Source organism: Octopus bimaculoides, chromosome 10 (assembly GCF_001194135.2).
Source record: "Octopus bimaculoides isolate UCB-OBI-ISO-001 chromosome 10, ASM119413v2, whole genome shotgun sequence".
NCBI classification, from domain to species: Eukaryota; Metazoa; Mollusca; class Cephalopoda; order Octopoda; family Octopodidae; genus Octopus; species Octopus bimaculoides.
In genome coordinates, this window is record NC_068990.1 from 52,232,098 (window position 1) to 52,251,207 (window position 19,110).

The 19,110-nt window shown below is 38.2% G+C and overlaps 1 long non-coding RNA gene across 1 annotated transcript in view; it reads left to right on the plus strand.

Moving 5' to 3' along the window:
• LOC106882511 (uncharacterized) overlaps positions 1–18,636 on the plus strand; it is a 30,754-nt gene extending 12,118 nt beyond the window's left edge. Inside the window, exons 3-4 of the long non-coding RNA XR_001411013.2 lie at positions 13,610–13,680; positions 17,608–18,636. This is a non-coding gene — a long non-coding RNA (uncharacterized LOC106882511). The remainder of the gene's footprint in view (positions 1–13,609; positions 13,681–17,607) is intronic.
• The last annotated feature ends 474 nt before the right edge of the window (positions 18,637–19,110 follow it).

Here is a 19,110-nt window from a genome sequence, read left to right on the forward strand (position 1 = left end):
GAAGTAACTGAACGTCTTACCAGTATTCTCCGTACATCTGTTTATAAATAAATCACACACGTGATTTGATTGACGTTAGGGTTAGGGTGTGATTTATTTATAAACAGCTAGAAGAAAACGGATAATACTGGTAAGTCGTTCAGTTATTTCCCTTGAATATTTTTATCCCCCTAAACTTGAAGATTACCATATATATATATATATATATATAACGTATAATTACAGTAGTTATGCCTATATATATATATATATATATATAAAGAAAAATATCATAGCTAGGCTTACTCGAAATTCCCACATTCATTCAGAACATTAACAACAATTTCAATGTATTTATTATTTGAATGCAAAATTCTTTATTAAAAATACCTGTACATCAACAAAACAATTATTAGATTAAACATTCGTGTTTAGCCCGACATTGACGAAATGCTGGGAACACATTTGGCTATTTGCAGTGTAAACAAAGTCTTTCCTCACAAGTCTCGATCTCTGAAGCCAAATACGACGAATAGCTACATTTGCAGGATATCTGTGTAGTGAAATAACTTTGCTGTCTACATCTTCCCTCTATAATTGCTGCATATACAGCAGTATTTGCGTCTGCGGAAGTTAAAGCAAGTCACTGAGCATGCGTACATGTCATACGGGAGAGTTCCAATCAGGGGTGGATAACAACCTTATAGGAATCCCCTATAGAACTCCCTGGTGGAACTTCCAGTGACTGCATTACCCAACTAGCAGAAAGCTGTGAGTGCTTGCTAACACACCAGATGCCAAGCTCCCTTTCTTGGTCTATGTTTGATTCAGGACTGTAGCTCTGTCAATGAGATGAGCTATGGAAAATCCTGCTTGACAAAGGGCAACCACACTTGTTCACCATTAAGAAAGTGGGGGAGATGTTGCAGCCACAGCACATGTCTGCGCATCATTAGCCATGGCACACCCAGTCCTCCACTCAGCGGCTGTTGATAACAGATGGACTGTCTGACGAGTGAAACACGACCTTTCCACAGAAAGCGGAAGAGCAATTGCTCCAGCTTGGTCACTCATGAAGCAGAGCAAGAAATCACGGTCAGATGGTAGTAGATGACGGAAGCGATATATGCATTTGTCACCTCTGCCCGACCTTTCAGAGACAGCTTCTTCTCTGCCCATTTCTGGGTGAGATTGGCTACCTTGCTCGTCACTTCCCCCCAGTTCTTGTCCACCTGGAGGTCCAGACCCAGAGCAATTTAACTGGTCCTTCCATCCTGTGCCCTACCACACTGTCAGTTGGCATGGACTTGCTGCAGGCCTACCGACTTGCCCTGATTAATTCTTACTCCTGTCACTGCTTTATACTCTCTTAAAGTAGAGCTGATCACATTGATTTCCGAGCTGTCCAACATTATTAAGCCAACATGAAACTTCAGCATCTTAGATCACACGGAATGCCCCTCGAAATATCCAACTTCCTCAGTAATGGCTTGAGAGCCAGCACATGCAGAAGGAGAGAGAGTGGGCATTCTTGATGGATCGAGCAAGCGAAGCTAAACGATTCCGAAAGATGACCGTTTACTTTGACCACCGAACAGATGCCACTATACAATGCAGTGATTCAGCCTCTGAAAACAGGACCAAAACTGGCCGCTGAGAGGACAGCCTCCAGGTATTAATGGTCGACCCTGTCAAAAGCTTTTGATTAATCTAAATTGATCAGAGCCCCACCCATGCCATAGTCCTTCCCTATCTTCTCTATGATGTAGCTCATGAGGTGGAGGTTGTCATGCATAGATCTGTTCAGAATAGCACATGTCTGCGTGTTACTGACCAGCTTACTGATGACAAGCACCACTTCTTGGCTAACACCTAGGCCAAAATCTTATAATCTGCGTTTAGCAGTTATAGGCCTAAAGTTATCTAATTGATCCCCCTTATTCGGGTCCTTTCTCAGCAGTACCACCACACCATGGCTCACAGCACTGAGTATTCTCCCATTCTGCTGCTGGTTGTGGTAGACATCTGTTAAGAGATCATTGAACAAGTCTGGAATATGAAGACAAAGCTTGCAAGGGAGACCATCCAGCCCCAGAGACTTCTCTCTTATGCAGGCCTTCATGGCATCCCATATGTCTTCAGCTATTATCAATATTTCGCAGAACTCCACACCCCTGGCCAAAAGGCGCAGCATGCCACCAAGGTAGGAGATGAAATCTACCTTGACACACCATGTGCCCTAAACAGTTTGGCGAAGTGCTGCTGAAATTCCATACATGTCTGCTTGGACTCATGTTGCATACACCCGTCCCAGCCCACCAAAGACTGAATTGTGACTTTGTTTCCATGTTGCACCTCTGCCACCTGGGCCCATCAAACAGCTTTTGTTCCCTTGTGTCTTAGAGTATGCACCCTAGCTCTGACAATGCAATCTTCATGCTTGGCATCGAAGAATTGATCAAGAACCAATCTCACCACCATCACATCAGTCGCAATGCCGCTCCTAAGCACCTCATCTATCTTCCTAACTAGCTCTCCCTCTATCTTAGATTCCTCTAAGGCTAGTTCTAACTAAATCCTACTGCCTCTACTCTAATAGCCCTTTTCAGGGCTATCCACCAACGGTTGTTGATGACTGTGTCTACCAACTTCTGAAGGACTAGCTTGCTAACCCAGTTTCTGAGAAAGACATGTTCAGCTTCCAGTACCCGGGCCCTGCCTGTGGATCCTATTTAGGTCGACTGTGCAGATCACAAATTTGTGGTCGGTGTAGCTGACTACTTTGAACTGTGGACAACCTGTGCTATTTCTATCTACTGGCCTACAGAATATCCTATCTAAATATGATCTGGAAGACCCTGTGCTGTTTGCTCATGTCCACATTGGTGCATTCGGGAAGTCCAGTTGGTACCTGTCAGCCAATTGGAAATGACTGAGCAGGTTTGAGGCTTTTGTAATCCCCTCTCCTAGCAGCTAGCCCTACCCTGTCCAAGCGTGCATCCAAAATGGCATTCCAATTGCCCACTAGAACTAAAGAACGAGAGATCTCAAGGAAAACTTCCAAATGTCTGAAGAAATCTGGCTTCCCCACCCCAGTTGGGGCGTATACAGTAACTAGTCTGAAAGAACCACCTTTGCTGCTGTCCACATCCAGGACCACCAACTTACCTTCCCGGTTCAGGAAGATCATCCGTACCTCGAGATCCAGGTTTTTCCTAAACAGCACAGCTACCCCACCCCCACCCTATTCCAAGCCGACTAAGAGATGCATAGATCTCGAAATCTTCAAAATTGGGAGCATATTGCATGTGTCAGAAATCCTGGTTTCGTTGACAGCTGTCACATCCCTAGATAGTGACCTGAGGTTGTTGAGCAGGCAACCCCAGGCCACGAACATTTATGCTACCTACTCTTAAACACCCCATGATGACCGGACAGAATTTAGAGAAGACACAGAAAGGCATCTACTTACCATTTGGATATCACTGGAAGTCAGGTGGCTCAACGTCCATGAATTGTTGGGGTTCCTCTGGAAACCCCTTTAAAAGCCTACTCATGACCTTTACATTAGAGGTTCCCACGTCTTGCAGGAAGCTCTTCCTAATGAGTTTATATACTTTTATAGATATCCGCACCAATGCCAATGCTTCTGGCACTTGAAAGGTGCTGGTGCCAAGGATCACACCCTCTCTCTCGATATCTTTCCTTTGTGATAGGAGGTCTATCAATTGTTTATTTGACCTCCTCACTAGCACGAAGTTTGGTGTTTGTGTGGTTGCTTGTTGCTGTTGGGAGTGTCTTCTTTTGGTCGGTTGTTGCAATTGGCGTAGTGTTGAAAGCGAAGTTTCTCATTGTGGTGCTGGAGAGGTTGGTGATGCTGTAAGTTTGTCTGTGGCAGTTGGTGTATTTTCTATGTTATTTGATGTGGGACTTGGGGGGGGGGGTCCCTCTCATTTTCGCTGTGTTGCCAATGAATCTGAGTCTGTGGAATCAGTGAATGGGTCGATGGGGTTTGAAATAGATGGAGAGAGGGAAGGAGTGGGAGAGCTTTGTTGTGGGAGCCCCTGGGTGCTGTGTCTGTTCCTTTGTATTATCTCTTCTGCTGTTAAGGCAAGTAAAGCTGATACACCTATTGCTGATGTTGTTGGTGTTGCTGAAGTTGCTGGTGTTGTTGCTACTGTGACTGATAGTGATGATGTTGCTGGGGTTGCTGTTGATGCAGGTGTTGGTGATTTTCCTTCATTATTGGTTTTGCTGTTTTTGTTGATGATGATGCCGTTGTTGCCATTGGTATTGCTTTTGTTACTAGTTGTTGTTGTTGAGGCTTTGGGGGACCTAGTGTTGGAAAATTTTCTACTAATACAGGTTGTTTGGTTGGACTGTTAGTTGATATGGCTGGCAGTCAATTAAGTGTAGGTGGGAGAAGATTTTTAAGAGTAGCATTACCAAGTTATTATTGTTAGTTTTTGTTTCCATTTCTTGCAAAGTATCTTCCCAACACCTATGGCAAAGAAACTCACTGCATATAATTGATAGGTCATTAAAGTTGTTCATTTACAAAGTCAAATTATGTGAAAGAAAAAAAAGAAAAAACTTACATAGGCTGTAATCATTCTCACAGTGACAATGCTCTTCTCAATATGTATGATGTACCAATTATTATTATTATTATTATCATTATTCATTATTATTTTCTCTTTGTCATAGGTTTTGTTGGAGTTCCTGGAGTCTTGCATGCATAGTGGGCTTACTACCTGCAGCCTACAGTACCATGTTATTCATTCTTTTCAGCTATCTAATACTTTCCTGATTATTCTGGCTGTGCCAAGGAGGCAAACCTTTTGTAATAGTTCTACTGGGCACTCAATTCCAATTTCTTTTATATTCCTCTTGATGCCTTCTGATACTATTCCCAAGGACCCAACAATAATTGGCACTATCTTCACCTTCTGTTTCATATTTAAGAGGGTTGTATCTAGCTATCTTTTCATTAATATTTCAATAATTGACACTATCTTCACCGGGCTATTTCATATTTAAGAGGGTTGTATCTATCTATCTATCTTTTCATTTTCCTCCTTGACTATTCATGGGTCAAAGGGGCGTGCAACATTAACTATATAGCATATGTAGTGCACCTTGTCCACCACCACTAGGTCCAGTCTGTTATGCTGTAGCACCTGATCTGCTTGGATAGGGAAATACCAGAGGATTTTGTTAGTCTCTGACTCTGCTGCTCTCTGTGGTCTGCGCTCATACCACGTCTTGCCTCTCTCTAGCCCCCACTTTTCGTAGTTTCCAATGTAGCACTTTCACTATCTGGTCATGTAGCCACAACTTGTAGTGGTTTTGGACAAGTCTAGGGCATTCATTCATGATATGGGCAATGGTTTCATCCACCCTACTGCAGATACGACACAGCAGAGACACTTGCTCATTCCTAAGGTTGACCCTCCAGTTCGTGGCCAAAGCTTGGTCCAGCACTGCCAGTATAGTGCTTCAGCCTCTTTTTTTTTTCATTCTTTGTCATTCTTGTTGTTGTTGTTATTATTTTTATTTTTTTATTATTATTATTATTTCATATACACGCAACAGATTAAACTGTTAGAAAAGGAAAATTACTAACATCGGGCTACCACAAGTAATCTTCCTAAGTATTCTAGCTGTCCCTAATAACACTGTTTTCAGGAGTTGTACCAAAATAAGCTTTGTGCTTATTTCTTCTGTTCAAATCTTTAGGAATAGTTTCTAATGCACCTATAACTATAGTGATACATTTAACCTGCACTTTCATAGTCTCTGTAACTCAATGGCTATATGTCTTGGTATTTGCTATTTTCTCTATACCTCTCATATTGACTTTCCTATTATTTGAGATTGTAAAGTTCATTATCTTTCACTTTCTATTCTCTTTTTCTACTACTACTAAATCAGGTTTTCTAGCTTCTATCACTCTATCTGAATGTTAAAGTCCCACAACATCTTAGATTTCTTACTTTCTGATATTTTACTAGGTTCATGTTCATATCATTTATGTGTATGGTCAAATCTTAGCTTTCTACATAACTCTCAGTGGATTACTCTGCCTGGGTCGTCATGTCTTGTATTCTTTCTAGCATGCTACATTCACTTACTATATGAGTAACACGTTCTTCCTTTGATTTACATAACCTACACTAGGAATCTACTTGGTTTTGTCTGTCTTGGCTTTTATCCAATTAGTCCTCAATGCTTGATCTTCCGTTGCTACTAACAAATTTTCTGGCTCCCTTTTCAGCCTTTCTTTCAGCAACCACAACCATGTCTCACTATTACTATTTCCTGCAACTATCTTTGGGAATCTACCACGCAAAGCCTTTTCTTGCCAGTCAGACAATCGTTCTTCCTTTTTCTGGTTTTTAACTTCATATAACTTTTTGATCTCCCTATGTCCTAGCAGCTCTTAATAAACTTTCTTCAGTTACCTATACAGAAGGCTATATCTACTCTAGCTAACCCTACGTAGTCTTCTACTGATATTAACCCTCTTTCACCTTCCTTTCTAGGTAAGTATAATCTTGTTATCCCTGCTCTTGAGTGAAATCTTCCATTTGTATTGAATTCCTTCCTAATTCTTCTGTCTAGATTCACTAATTCAGATTTTGTCCAATCTACAGAAGCTTCTGAGTATCTCAGTAATGATACTGTTCAAGTATTTACAGCCTTCACTAGATTCAGACCATTTAGCCTTTACTCCTTTAGCTTCCTCACCCTTCTGATGTACTCCTTCTCAATTTTCATTTTCATTTCTATAGTTAGTACTCTGTCAGATTCTAAAACTCCTAGATACTTTAACTCTCTCCTTCTTTCAGTGATTTTAATGTTTGGCCATCTGGTATTTGGATGCCTTCCCTGCTGACTACTGTCCCCTTTTCATAACTAATATTGCACATTTATCTATACCAAATTCCATGCCTATATCTTTGCTGAAGGATCTTACAGTTTATATTAAGGAATCTATCTCTGTTTTATTCTTACTAAAAAGCTTCAGATCATGCATGTAGAGCAGATGGTTAATTTTTCCTTTACTATTTCTGAACTGATACCCTGTCTTTGCCTTCCTTGATAGTAAATTGAGAGGGATTAAACATAAGACAAATATTAAAGGGGATAACGAGTCTCCTTGAAAAACTCCTCTCTTGATATTAACTTTTCCTCGGGCTGTGTCACCTGAATAGAGATCTACTTACCATTTCTTCATGATAAAGCTAATTAATTCTCTTATGTTGTCTGCAATACAGAATATACTCAAACATTCACTAATCCATGAATGTGGAATCATGTTATAGGCTTTCTTATAATCTATCCATGTTATTGTTAAATTTTTTTTTCTAGGTTTTACTTAATGTTAAACTGCTTTGTCTATATATAAGAGATCATGCATTCCTCTAGACTTCTCTCTGCAACCTTTCTGTTCTGGCTGCAAATTCTGGCTGTGAAGGTGCTCATAAATGCTTTCTGAGAGCATTCTTGTCAACAGCTTCCACATTAATGGCAAGTATTACATACACTACCACGTGCAGCCTTGGGTATGTGAAGTGGTTTATTTTAGTGTTGTTTTTACTGTATTGAAAATGCTTTACATAGGATGTGTGTGATGCCTAGCAGTGTCACATTATGTATATCATCTATAATTGTATAAGTGTTGGTGTTTTGATTATGCATTTATCTGTATGTTTTTAACCATACCAAATGCATCTATTATTATAAGGCTTATTTCTATCTTCAGGCCCCACATTCCATAATGCAGGCACAATTTCCACTGTATATAAGTCCCACATCTCTGTCATGTCAATAGATATATTCTTTCTTGACCAAGATTCATCAGCCAGAGACAATATGACTTATTGTTTCTTCCCCATCATCACATATTCCGCAGTTACTTATTGTATTTTTCTTTATCATGTGTTTTTGGTTGTTTCTGATGGGGTGGTTTTGATCTTATACTGCAGTTAAAAACTCTTCAATCTCTGCTCTGCGATCCGAACTTCTCAACCAATGTTGAGATTTTACTTTGTCTATTTCTTTTGTTTAGCATATCCCAATGCTTTCCATGTAAGGGCATTCTTGCCATCGTTTTATCATGGTATTTTGTAATTCCAGTTTTAGCTAAGATTTTAGTAGCTTAACAGCTTTTGTTCTTACTTTTTTATAGGTGTTGGATATTATGATCTCCTCCTTGTATTTTTCAGCTTTCTTAAAGACAGAAAACAGTTTGTTTCTTTTTGATTTTTTTTTCGTTTTGCTCATGCTTTGCAGCTATTTTTGTTAGTTTTCCTTGGTTCTGAATTAGATATTTCTGTAGTCCTATGGTGGGTATTTTATAGTTGTTTTCTAGTTGTATAAAGCCTCTACCACCTTCAGTTCATTATATACATAACCTTTCTGTCAGATTTTGGGTGATGTGTTAAATTCCATCATTATTTTTCTTGTTTTAATCTAGTTTGGCTAGTTCATTTAGTATTCAATTAAGAATATTCTTTTCTACTCAAGGTATAAGACCCGAAATTTTGGGGGAGGGAGTCAGTTGATAAGATCGACGCCAGTACGCAGCTGGTACTTAATTTATTGATCCCAAAATGATGAAAGGCAAAGTCAACCTCAGCAGAATTTGAACTTAAAACATAAAGACAGACGAAACCCCACTGAGCATTTTGCCCAGCATTCTAACATTACTGCCAGCTTACCACCTTCTAATTAAGAATATTGTAACTGTAACTTATAACTGGGACAGCTAGAGTACTGATATCTATTATCTTACTTTTCACATTGAGCTCTGTTTTAAATATTAATGTAATTTGCCTATAATATTCCTTCCTTGTCTTTTCTTTTACTTGTATGTTGTAACATATCTAGTTCATTGATTCCTAAATATTTATATCTCCAGGTTTTGTCTAGTTCTCTTATTTCATTTTCTTTATCTAGTATGATGTTGTTATTCTTAACTAGTTTTCCTTTTTCCAAGATTGCTTTGGTACATTTTTCTAAGCCAAATTTCATATTTATTTCTTTGGTAAATCTATGCATTGTCTGTAGTAATGCTTCTAGTTGTTTATTATTTGCAGAATACAATTTTAAATTATCCTTATACAAGAGATGGTTGATTGTTTTACCATAGCAGTAATATCCACATCCAGTTCTGCTTAGTATGTCAGTTAAAGCTGAAAGTGCCAGACAGAAGAGTGGAGAGAGCGAGTCTCCTTGGAATAATCTTCTTTTAATGGGAATGGCTTTAGTTTTTATAATCCCCTCTTTTGTCTGTAGCTGCAGAACTGTTTGCTATTAACTCATCACGTTTTATAAATTATATTACTGTTGGTGCTACTTTGTTCATGATTGGTGTTTCCAGCATCCATGTGTACAGAATGCTGTCAAAAGCCTTTCCAGTAATCAATCAATGCCATACTAAAACTCTTCTTTTTCTTTTAGCAGTCTTCAGTTATGGCTTTGTTGATCAATAACTGACCTTTACAGCCATATGAGTCTTTGCAGTATCCTTCTTTTCTTCTGGAAACAGGTTGTCTTCTTCTAGGTATCTTCCCATTCTCTGCAATATTATTGCAGTTAAGGCCTTATAGGTTGTAGGGAGACATGTGGGTCTGTAGTTTTGTGGATTTGCAGTTTTGGTAGATTTGGGAATTAGGATGGTTTCCCTTCTGTGAATCATTCAGATGTCTCTGGCTCTGTCAGCATCTCAGTGAACTTCTCAGCCAGCACATTAAGTGTCCCTGTTATATATTTTAACCAGAGGTTGGTGGGGTCTTGTGATCTCCAGGTACCTTCCAGTTATTTAATTTTTGCACAAACTGGGTTACCTCTTCTGATGTTATGAGTGTCCAGAGTTGTTCAGGTGCTGTTTTTGTTGTTTTAATTGATCTTTACTGAGGTAGTTCCTCCACCACCCATACTTCTTTCCAAAATTCTTCTACTTCTGCTGTTAGCACTGCATTGGTTTCTATTTTATTTTTATCAAGTTCTTGATAGAATCGTTTGGATAGAAGTTAAACTGCTTGTTTTGTTCAAAGAATCCTTGACACTTTTCATATCAACAAATTCTTTGTGTTCTATAAAGGATATCTTGCTTTAGATTTTCTTTTATTTCAGGTACGTCCTGTTTTGTTATTTTTTATTTCTGTAGTATTTTTCATTTTTTCGTGTTGTTTAGTAGTGTTGATTATTATTAAGGTCAACTGGCAGAATCATCGCTGTGCTGGACAAAATGCTCAGTGGCATTTCTTCCAGCTCTTTACTTTCAGACTTCAAATTCTGCTGAGATCAACTTTGTCTTTCATCCTTTCAGGATTGATAAAATAAATACCAATTGAGAACTAGGGTCAATATAATCAACTAACCCCTCTCCACAAGTTTTCAGGCCTTGTGCCTATAATAGAAAGGGTTACAGAAAGTGGCAAGCTGGCAAAATCATTAGCACACTGGACAAGATACTTAGAGACATTTCTTCTGATTTTAATTTCTGAGTTCAAATGCCTTTCATCCTTTCAGGGTCGGTGAAATAAGTATTAGTTGAGCACTGAGTTCCCTATAATCAACTAACCCCAGCAGCAAGCTGGCAGAATCATCAGCACCCAGGGCAAAATGTTTAGTGTCATTTTGTCTATCTTCAAGTTCTGAGTTCAAATTCTACCGAAGTTGTCTTTGCCTTTCATTCTTTCAGCATCAATAATATAAGTGCCAGTTGAATACTGGGGTTGATGTAATCAACTTAGCTCCTCTGCTGAAATTTCTGGCCTTGTACCAAAATTTGAAACCGATATTAGAGTGGAGGCTTGTAGCTTAATGGTTAGGGTGTTGGACTCATAATCATAAGAATGTAGTTTCGATTCCTGGACAGAAAACTGGCCCTTATGAGTCTGTATCAATCAAGAAGGTAACTATACCTTTACCAGTTGAGCACTGAGGTTGATGTAATCGACTTATTCTCTCCTCCAAAATTGCTGGCCTTATGCCAAAATTTGAAATTATTGTTATTATTGTTATTATTATTATTATTATTATTATTTTCATTATCATCTCCTTTCAATTCTGTTTCCATTTCTTGCCAAATGTCTTCCTGACACCTAGGGCACAGGAGCACACTGTGTACATTGATAGGTCATTAAAATAAACACACCAGATTGTTCATTTACAAAGTCATGTGATAGAGAAAAGGAAGAAGAAAGACAGAGAGAAAAAGGAAAAAATAAAAATAAAAAAGTAAACAAAGGTGCAGACATGACTGTGTAGTAAGAAGCTTGCTTCTTAACCACATGGTTCCGGGTTCAGCCCTACTGCATGGCACCTTGGGCAAGTGTCTTCTACTATAGCCTTAGGCTAACCAAAGCCTTGTGAGTGAATTTGGTAGACAGAAACTGAAAGAAGCCCATCGTATATATATATATATTTATATGTATGCATTTGTGTAGCTGTGGTTGTATCCCCTCCATCATAGCCGATGTTGGTGTGTTTATGTCCCTGTAACATAGCAGTTCATCAAAAAGATACTGATAGAATAAGTACTAGGCTTACAAAGAATAAGTCCTGGAGTCAATTTGTTCAACTAAAGGTGGTGCTCCAGCATGGCCACAGTCAGATGACTGAAACAAGTAAAAGAGTAAAGAAAATAAAAGGGAAAAAAGGAGAAAAAATTCACAGCAACAATGCTCTTCTCAGTACATGTGATAAACCTGTTAAGACAATCTTTTGCACTTCCTGTATGTTAAATAATTTTCAGTTTTGATAATTCCAAGTGCTCCTACAAATCACTGGTATTGTAACTATCTTGAAATGCCACATCAGTTACCAAATCTTTATATTTTCTGAGCTTATCAGATTCTTTTGCTGAGATATTATAGTCACAAGGTATGCTCATGTCAATCAATAAACAGACTTTATTGTTTTGGTCTTTCACAATAATATCTAATTTATTTGTTTTGATAGTCCGGTCTGTACATATTGGAAAGTCCCAAAGAATCCTTACATTTTCTCCCTCAGTTACAGCTTCAGGGTAGTGCTTGTACCATTTGTCAGCAGTTTTGATTTTATAATATCAACACATTATCCAGTGTAAACATTGGCCAACTCTGTCATGTCTTGATTTGTACTCCACAGGTGCTAAAACCTTACACCCAGAGATTAGGTGGTCCACTGTTTCAATCCCATCATTGCAGTATCAGCACTCTGAGTCTACACCATTTTTCATCACACTGGCTTGATAATTCCAGGTCAATAAACTCTGATTTTGAGCAGTCAAGATAAAGCCTTCACTCTCTGCCTTTAACCCTGAGCTCCATTGACACTGATGGGTGTGCTTCTGATCTACATCAGCTTGTTTACTACAGGCCATATATTTACCATGCAGAGGTTTTTGTTCCCACATATCAGCCAATTCTTCAAATGCATTTGGTTTTGCTATTGATTTCACCTTTGTAACTACAGTTGCCACACTTCCATCATGCTGTTCAACCTGGGTGTTATGTATAAACTTACTTGAAAATTCATAACAGAATGAAGTTTCTTATGTCTTTCATGGTTTTCAACAAGCTTTAGCATCCAGTTGTTAGATGTTTTAAGATATTTTGCCAATCCAATTGTGGTGGTTTTGTAAGAGATTTCAAACTGGATCAAGCCTCAACCTCCTTGAGCTCTGGGTAGGTAAAAACGATCTGTGTCTGCCTTTGGGTGGTGCATGTTATTGCAAGTCAGCAGCTTACGAATTTTCTTGTCAATCTTACTTATTTAGCTCATATTCTAGTTCAACACATTGAAACTGTGAATAACAACCGAAACTGCTTAGGAATTTATAGCTAACGCATTTAACTCAGATTTTAGGACTGCTCAAACCCTCCTGTAACATTCCTTCCTTATCTACTCTTCCATGCTTGCATGCTGAATGTCAGAACCCTCATTCATTCTGAGGTATTTGTAAGTTTGTTCCTGCTCAAGTTCTTTTTTGAAAGTGTCAACATCCAACACCACTGAATGTGAGGTCTTCAATTTCCCTTTCTGGAAAGTGGCCTTGGCATATTTATCTCAGCCAAATTTCATCTCGATGTCATCACTGAATGCTTTCACAGTACGAAGTAGTCCTTCAAGTTCATTATCATCTTTGCCATACCTTTTTATATCTATCCCTTGTTCTGTTATGCTCATTTGTAAGGGGTATTAGGGCTATGCAAAAAATTAAAGGTGAAAGTAAGTCACCTTGGAAAATGCTGCAGTTGATATTAACATTGTTTGTAGCCAGTACTGCATTTAGAGTGGTATAATTGGAGATTCATATTCCATACTGACATGTTGTACTTCAGGAAGTTTGAAATCATGAGAAATTTTGAAAATATCCAGCAATCTAAAGATCCATGAACGTGATATGCTGTCAAAGGCCTTTTTATAATCAATCCATGTGGAACTAAGATTTCTGCATTTGTAATGACAGTTCTCAAGGATCATGTGATTGATTAAGAGTTGGTCTTTACATTCATGTTATTATCATCATTATTATTATTATTGTTGTTGTTATCATCATCATCATCATTATCATCATCATCATCATCATCATTATTATTATTATTATTATTATTATTATTATCAACAGGTAAATGCACCATGGATAAAACACTTTTACTTCATTGATGAGGAAACTAAACCATTATATATTTTTCCTACGTAAGTTAATTTGTTATCCTTTTTCTCTTTTTCTTTTCTGTTTTCTCTCTTTTTATACATTCAAGTATAATTATAAAATAATATAGAGTTCACCTGCTCAGCAGATGAGCACATTTCTTTCAAAATCAGAGACCATCTTTGAACATCTATTAAAACTTCCTATCAAAATTTCACATTAATCTATGTTCCAAATATTGGTCTAATAATGACAAAATTATTTTACTATATTCTCCATTATTTTTCAAGTTTAATAGAAAGAAAAACAGTGTTGTTCAACATAAATATGGTAACAAAAGTGTTAAAATCCTACAGTTTCTTTACCCAGGTTATATAGAACATGTGTACCAATAATCATTGTTGCATCTTGTTATAGTACCATGTGTTTAAATAATAGCCAGGAAAATTTAGAGTTTTCAGGTAAAGAAAAAGACCTCCTCAGACACAATCTACATGTTCATGTGTAAGTATAACAATGAAAATATATAAAAATTCCCTAATTTGCGGCATATGACTTGTTATTATTGTTTCATCTAAATTCCAGTGATTGAATTTTATATCTAAGTTATAACAGAGCCCCTTTTATTATTGGAAGAATTTAAAGAATTTAAACATAAGAAAACATATTTCCATAAATTCTTTGAAGTGAACAGAGAGTATTACAAGAGATTTTAAAATAACCGCAGTTAGAGAATTCCTCGTGGAAGACAACTTATTTTTACAATATCTTGCATTCTGGAAACAATAATGCCATTACTTTCAGAGTTTCTAATAAGTCCTCTTACTGGTTCATTGCTTCTTTCAGAGCAACTTTGACAAAGAAGTGTTTACTGGAAATAAGCCACACAGTATTTTCATCTGAATGCTCCAGTTTATCAGTTTTCTCATTATTGTCAATATCTTTCACTGATATATGCAGAAAGACACACATACACAGATACATACATACATACATACTTACTACATACGTACATACATACATGTGTGCGTGCGTGTGTGACTTTGTTCATATAGCTGAATCACTACCAGAACTAGAGAAGAAATTTCAGGTGTGGAAGCAAGGTCTAGAATTAAGGGGCCTTCGAGTTAATCTAGCAAAAACCAAAGTTTTAGTAAGTAGGAAAGAGGACAAATCACAAATCTCTTCAGGTAGACAGCCCTGCTCGATATGTGGAAAAGGTGTAGGTAGAAACTCCATAAGATGTACCTGGTGCAAGCTATAGACACACAAGTGGTGCAGCAACGTCAGAGGTAGGTTAACAGGTACAATAAACACTAGAAATGTTCAGAAAATAGACTCCATCAAATGCCAATGGGGATATCTCGAAGTAGTTCATAGCTTCCATTATATAGGTGACCAAGTCAGCAGCAGAGGTAGATGATCAGAGTAAAAGGTAGATTGTACAATGCCTGTGTGCAAACAGCCATGTTACATGACAGTGAAACATGGGCTGCAACTGCATAGCCTTGAAAGAAATGAAGCTAGTATGCTTTGCTGGATGTGCAATGTCAATGTGCATGTATGACAGTGTGAATGTCTTGAGAGAAAAGTTGGGCATAAGATGCATCAGATGTGGTGTGCAAGAGAGACGACTGTGCTGGGCATGGCCATGTGATGTGTATGGGTGATGACAGCTGTGTAAAGAAATGCCAATCTCTAACTGGGGAAGGAACCTGTGGAAGACCCAGGAAGATATGGAATGAGGTAGTGAAGCATGATCTTCAAATGTTGGGCTTCATGGAGATGATGACAAGTGACTGAGACCTTTAGCGATATGCTGTGCTTGAACCAAGTGAAATCATAATTGTGACCAATGCCAGTATCATTTAACTGACACTCGTGCTGGTGGCACATAAAAGCGCCCATGCTGGTGGCATGAAAAAGTACCCATTACACTCTAGGTGTGGTTGGCATAAGGAAGGGCATCCAGCCATTGAACATGGTGCAGCTCTCCGGCTTTGGAGACATGGGGGGGGGGATAACCGAGGATGAGGGAAGGTAACTGAGGATAGGGGAAGATAACTGAGGGGTAAAAGTAACTAAGAAAGCCAGTGGGCATAGTATGTGCCCATTCTGTTCTCCGATGATAGAGGACATGATGGGTGCTAGGGATTGAAGTGTGGGTGGGAGAAGGTTGACAGGGCAGAGCCCCTCATGGGCATGCTTTACCAAGATGGCTTTAAGATAACGATTCTGTTGTGGTGGGTAGGTCATCTTGAGTAGGGCAAGGTGCCAGATACTTTAGTCCTTTGTAAGGTTCAGCATTTTGAGATCAGCCTTCAATACTTTGTCTCCATGTCTTCCTGGATCTCCCTCTTTCACAACCTCCTTTTACTTGAAGTGATTGGCATTTGCTTATGCAACCGTTCTCATCCATTTGCATCATGTGACCAAAACAGTGCAGTCTCTTGCATATTTCATATAATTCCTTTTATGTCAAATTTTCCCCTCAATATACCAGTGCTCTATTACACATGTACAGTGATATTGTACATCCAGTGGAACATACCAACTTCATTCTTCTCTAGCTTTCACATGCCCCCTGCATTCAGAGCCCACATCTCGCTACCATGCAGCATTATTGTTCGTACACATTTATCGTACAATCTTGCTTTCGTTTGGAAAGAGAGAGACTTTTGTGTGCCAACAGAGTTTTCTTAACTTTCTCCATCCTATTCTCATTCTAACAATTACACTTTCCATACATGCTAATTAGGTAGCAGAAATTATCCACTACTTCTAGAGTTTCCCATGTATCTGTAGTCTTCATGGCTATACATCTTCCACATATAAATGCTACTTTCTCTGGTAACCTTCTTACCATTCCACAGCACCTCTTGTGCCTCCATAGCTTGCACTTGGTACACCAAATAGAATTCCTGCCTACACCTTTCCTACATCTCAAGCAGGGCCATTTTCCTGAAGTGGGTAGAGTCCCATCTAATTTCTTGTTTACTAGGACCTTGGTCTTTGCTAAGTTACCTTTAGGGCCCTTTCATTCCAGATTTTGTTTCCACACCTGGAATTTCTTTTCTATTACTGATTCTGCTATGAGGGCAAGATCATCAGCATATAATAGTTCCCATGGGCTTCCAGTCTTAAATTTCTCTGTTGTTGCCTGGAGGACAATGATGAATAGGAGGGGGATGAGGACTGAGGTTTGGTGAACACTTGCCTGTACACTAAATTCTTCTCTGTACTCATGGCTAACTCCTTACCCTTGTACATGGCCCATACTGCTTTCTCAAGTCATTCATCTATCCAGATCTACAAATGCCAAGTACAATGTCTTATTCTCATCTAAATACTTCTTTTGCATTTTGCCTGGCTATGGAAATAGCATCAGCAGTTATATACTTATTTATAAATGCATCTTTCAACACACCCACCTTCCCTCCAACCATATTCACCACTCACTGCAATTCCCTCCCTTCTATTTTCCACTCTCCTTTCACATTTTCGTGAAATTACCTATTCAAACATCCTGTCTAATCCACTTCACCTCCCTTTAACTTAAGGGTACAACCCAACACAACTTCACCAGCCTCTCTCTCTCTCTCTCTCTCTCTCTCTCTCTCTCTCTCTCTCTCTCTCTCTCTCTCTCCCCCTCCCTCCCTCCCTCTCCCAATTGGGGTTGCCATCAATTTCCTCTGTAACAAGACATTGGTGCTTGTCCCTCTATCATATTGGGTTATCAGATAAATTCATTCATTTCTTTCTAATCTTATTTGAATTAACATGAAAACTATTATCATAGTGTTTTACGCTTTGGTGGGATTTTTTTGTGACTCTCTTCTTCTGCTACAACTTGTGCCTATTGTTTTTGAAATTCAAACAAATTTTAGCTCTCTTCAGACATATAACAATGAAGCACGAAAGAGAAAAAAAGGAGCATTTTTGACACTTGTTTCTCTTCACTTTCAATCAAGGTTCCAAAGCTGCTAAAGCTATTCAAGACATTCATGTTGTGTATGGAGAAATTGGCTTTTATTGAAAGAAATTCACAGAAATGGTTGTTACACTTCAAGGAAGGGAAATTTGACCTCACAGACTGTTCAGTTTGATGAGAATCAATTGAACCAGCTCATCCATGAGGATCCACATCAGTTCACTAGACAATTGGCTCAGCTGATGGAATGTTCTCACAATAACATTGATAAAGACAATTATCTCAGCTGATGGAATGCTCTCACAATGATTGATAAAGTCAAAAAATTTAATGCATGGGTGCCACATGCTTTAAATGAAAGAGTTGAACACTAGCACAACTCTATCACTGCCAATTTTCTCATTTGACATTATGCTACTTGTGCACACAAACACTGATTGGGAAATGCTTGAAAACAATCACACAATCAATGCAAAGTTTTATGTTTAATGAATTATCCAACTCAATGAGGTAATACAGCTGAAACGACCAGACCAGTGACAAAGTGTGCTTCTTCAACAAAATAACACTCACCCCACCACCTCCCACTACACACCCCATGTCACTAATTTGGCCAAAAATGTTATTCAAGATCATTACTGGGACGTTCTACATATCCACTGATATAGAGACTTCAGATTATCACCTTTTTTCAGTAACTTTCCAAAAGTTTGCAAAGTGTTTCATTCAACAGTAATGTGGAGTTGAAAACATGGTTTGATGACACCTTCAAGTCAAGATCTGATTATTTCAACTGTTGCCTGAGCCATGTAAAAAGCACCCTGTACATTTGGTAAAGTGGTAGGCATTAGAAAGAGCATCCAGTCATAGGAACTATTGAAAAGCAGACAGTGGAGCTTGGAACAGTCCACTGACTAACCAGTTCCTCTGGAATCATCCTACCCATGCCACCATGGAGAATGGACATTAAATGGTGATGGATAAATATATATATATATATATATATATATGTGTGTATGTATGTATGTATGTATGTATATATATATATATATGTGTGTGTGTAGAGTATTAGGTGTGATGTACAGAATTAAATATTGAAAAAAAGTCCTCAGAATTTTGGAAAAAACTTCTTTCATTTGTTTTATACTTTCATTTCAATATTAACGCTTTCGTTCATTCGTCTTTCGAACTTGTCAAATATAATTCTGTGAAAATACAGAAATCTTGCTTATTTATATAAAACACTTTTTGGGGGGATTTTGTTTATAAGAGAAAATTGTTTTTGTTTTGTTTTTTGGGGGTGAGGCTTTGGAGACAATGGAAGATGGATAAGCAGATAGAGAGACAGACAGGACAGACGGACAGATAGATAGATTGATAGTCAGACAGATAGAAAGATGGGTAGGGTAAAAGAGAGAGAGAAAGGGGCTATTCATTTTCCTATCTACCACTTTCATTGTATTGAAATGGTCTTTTTAAGAATTGTAAAAAAAAATAATAAATAAATAAATAAAGGTAAAAAAAAACTTGTTTACTACTTACA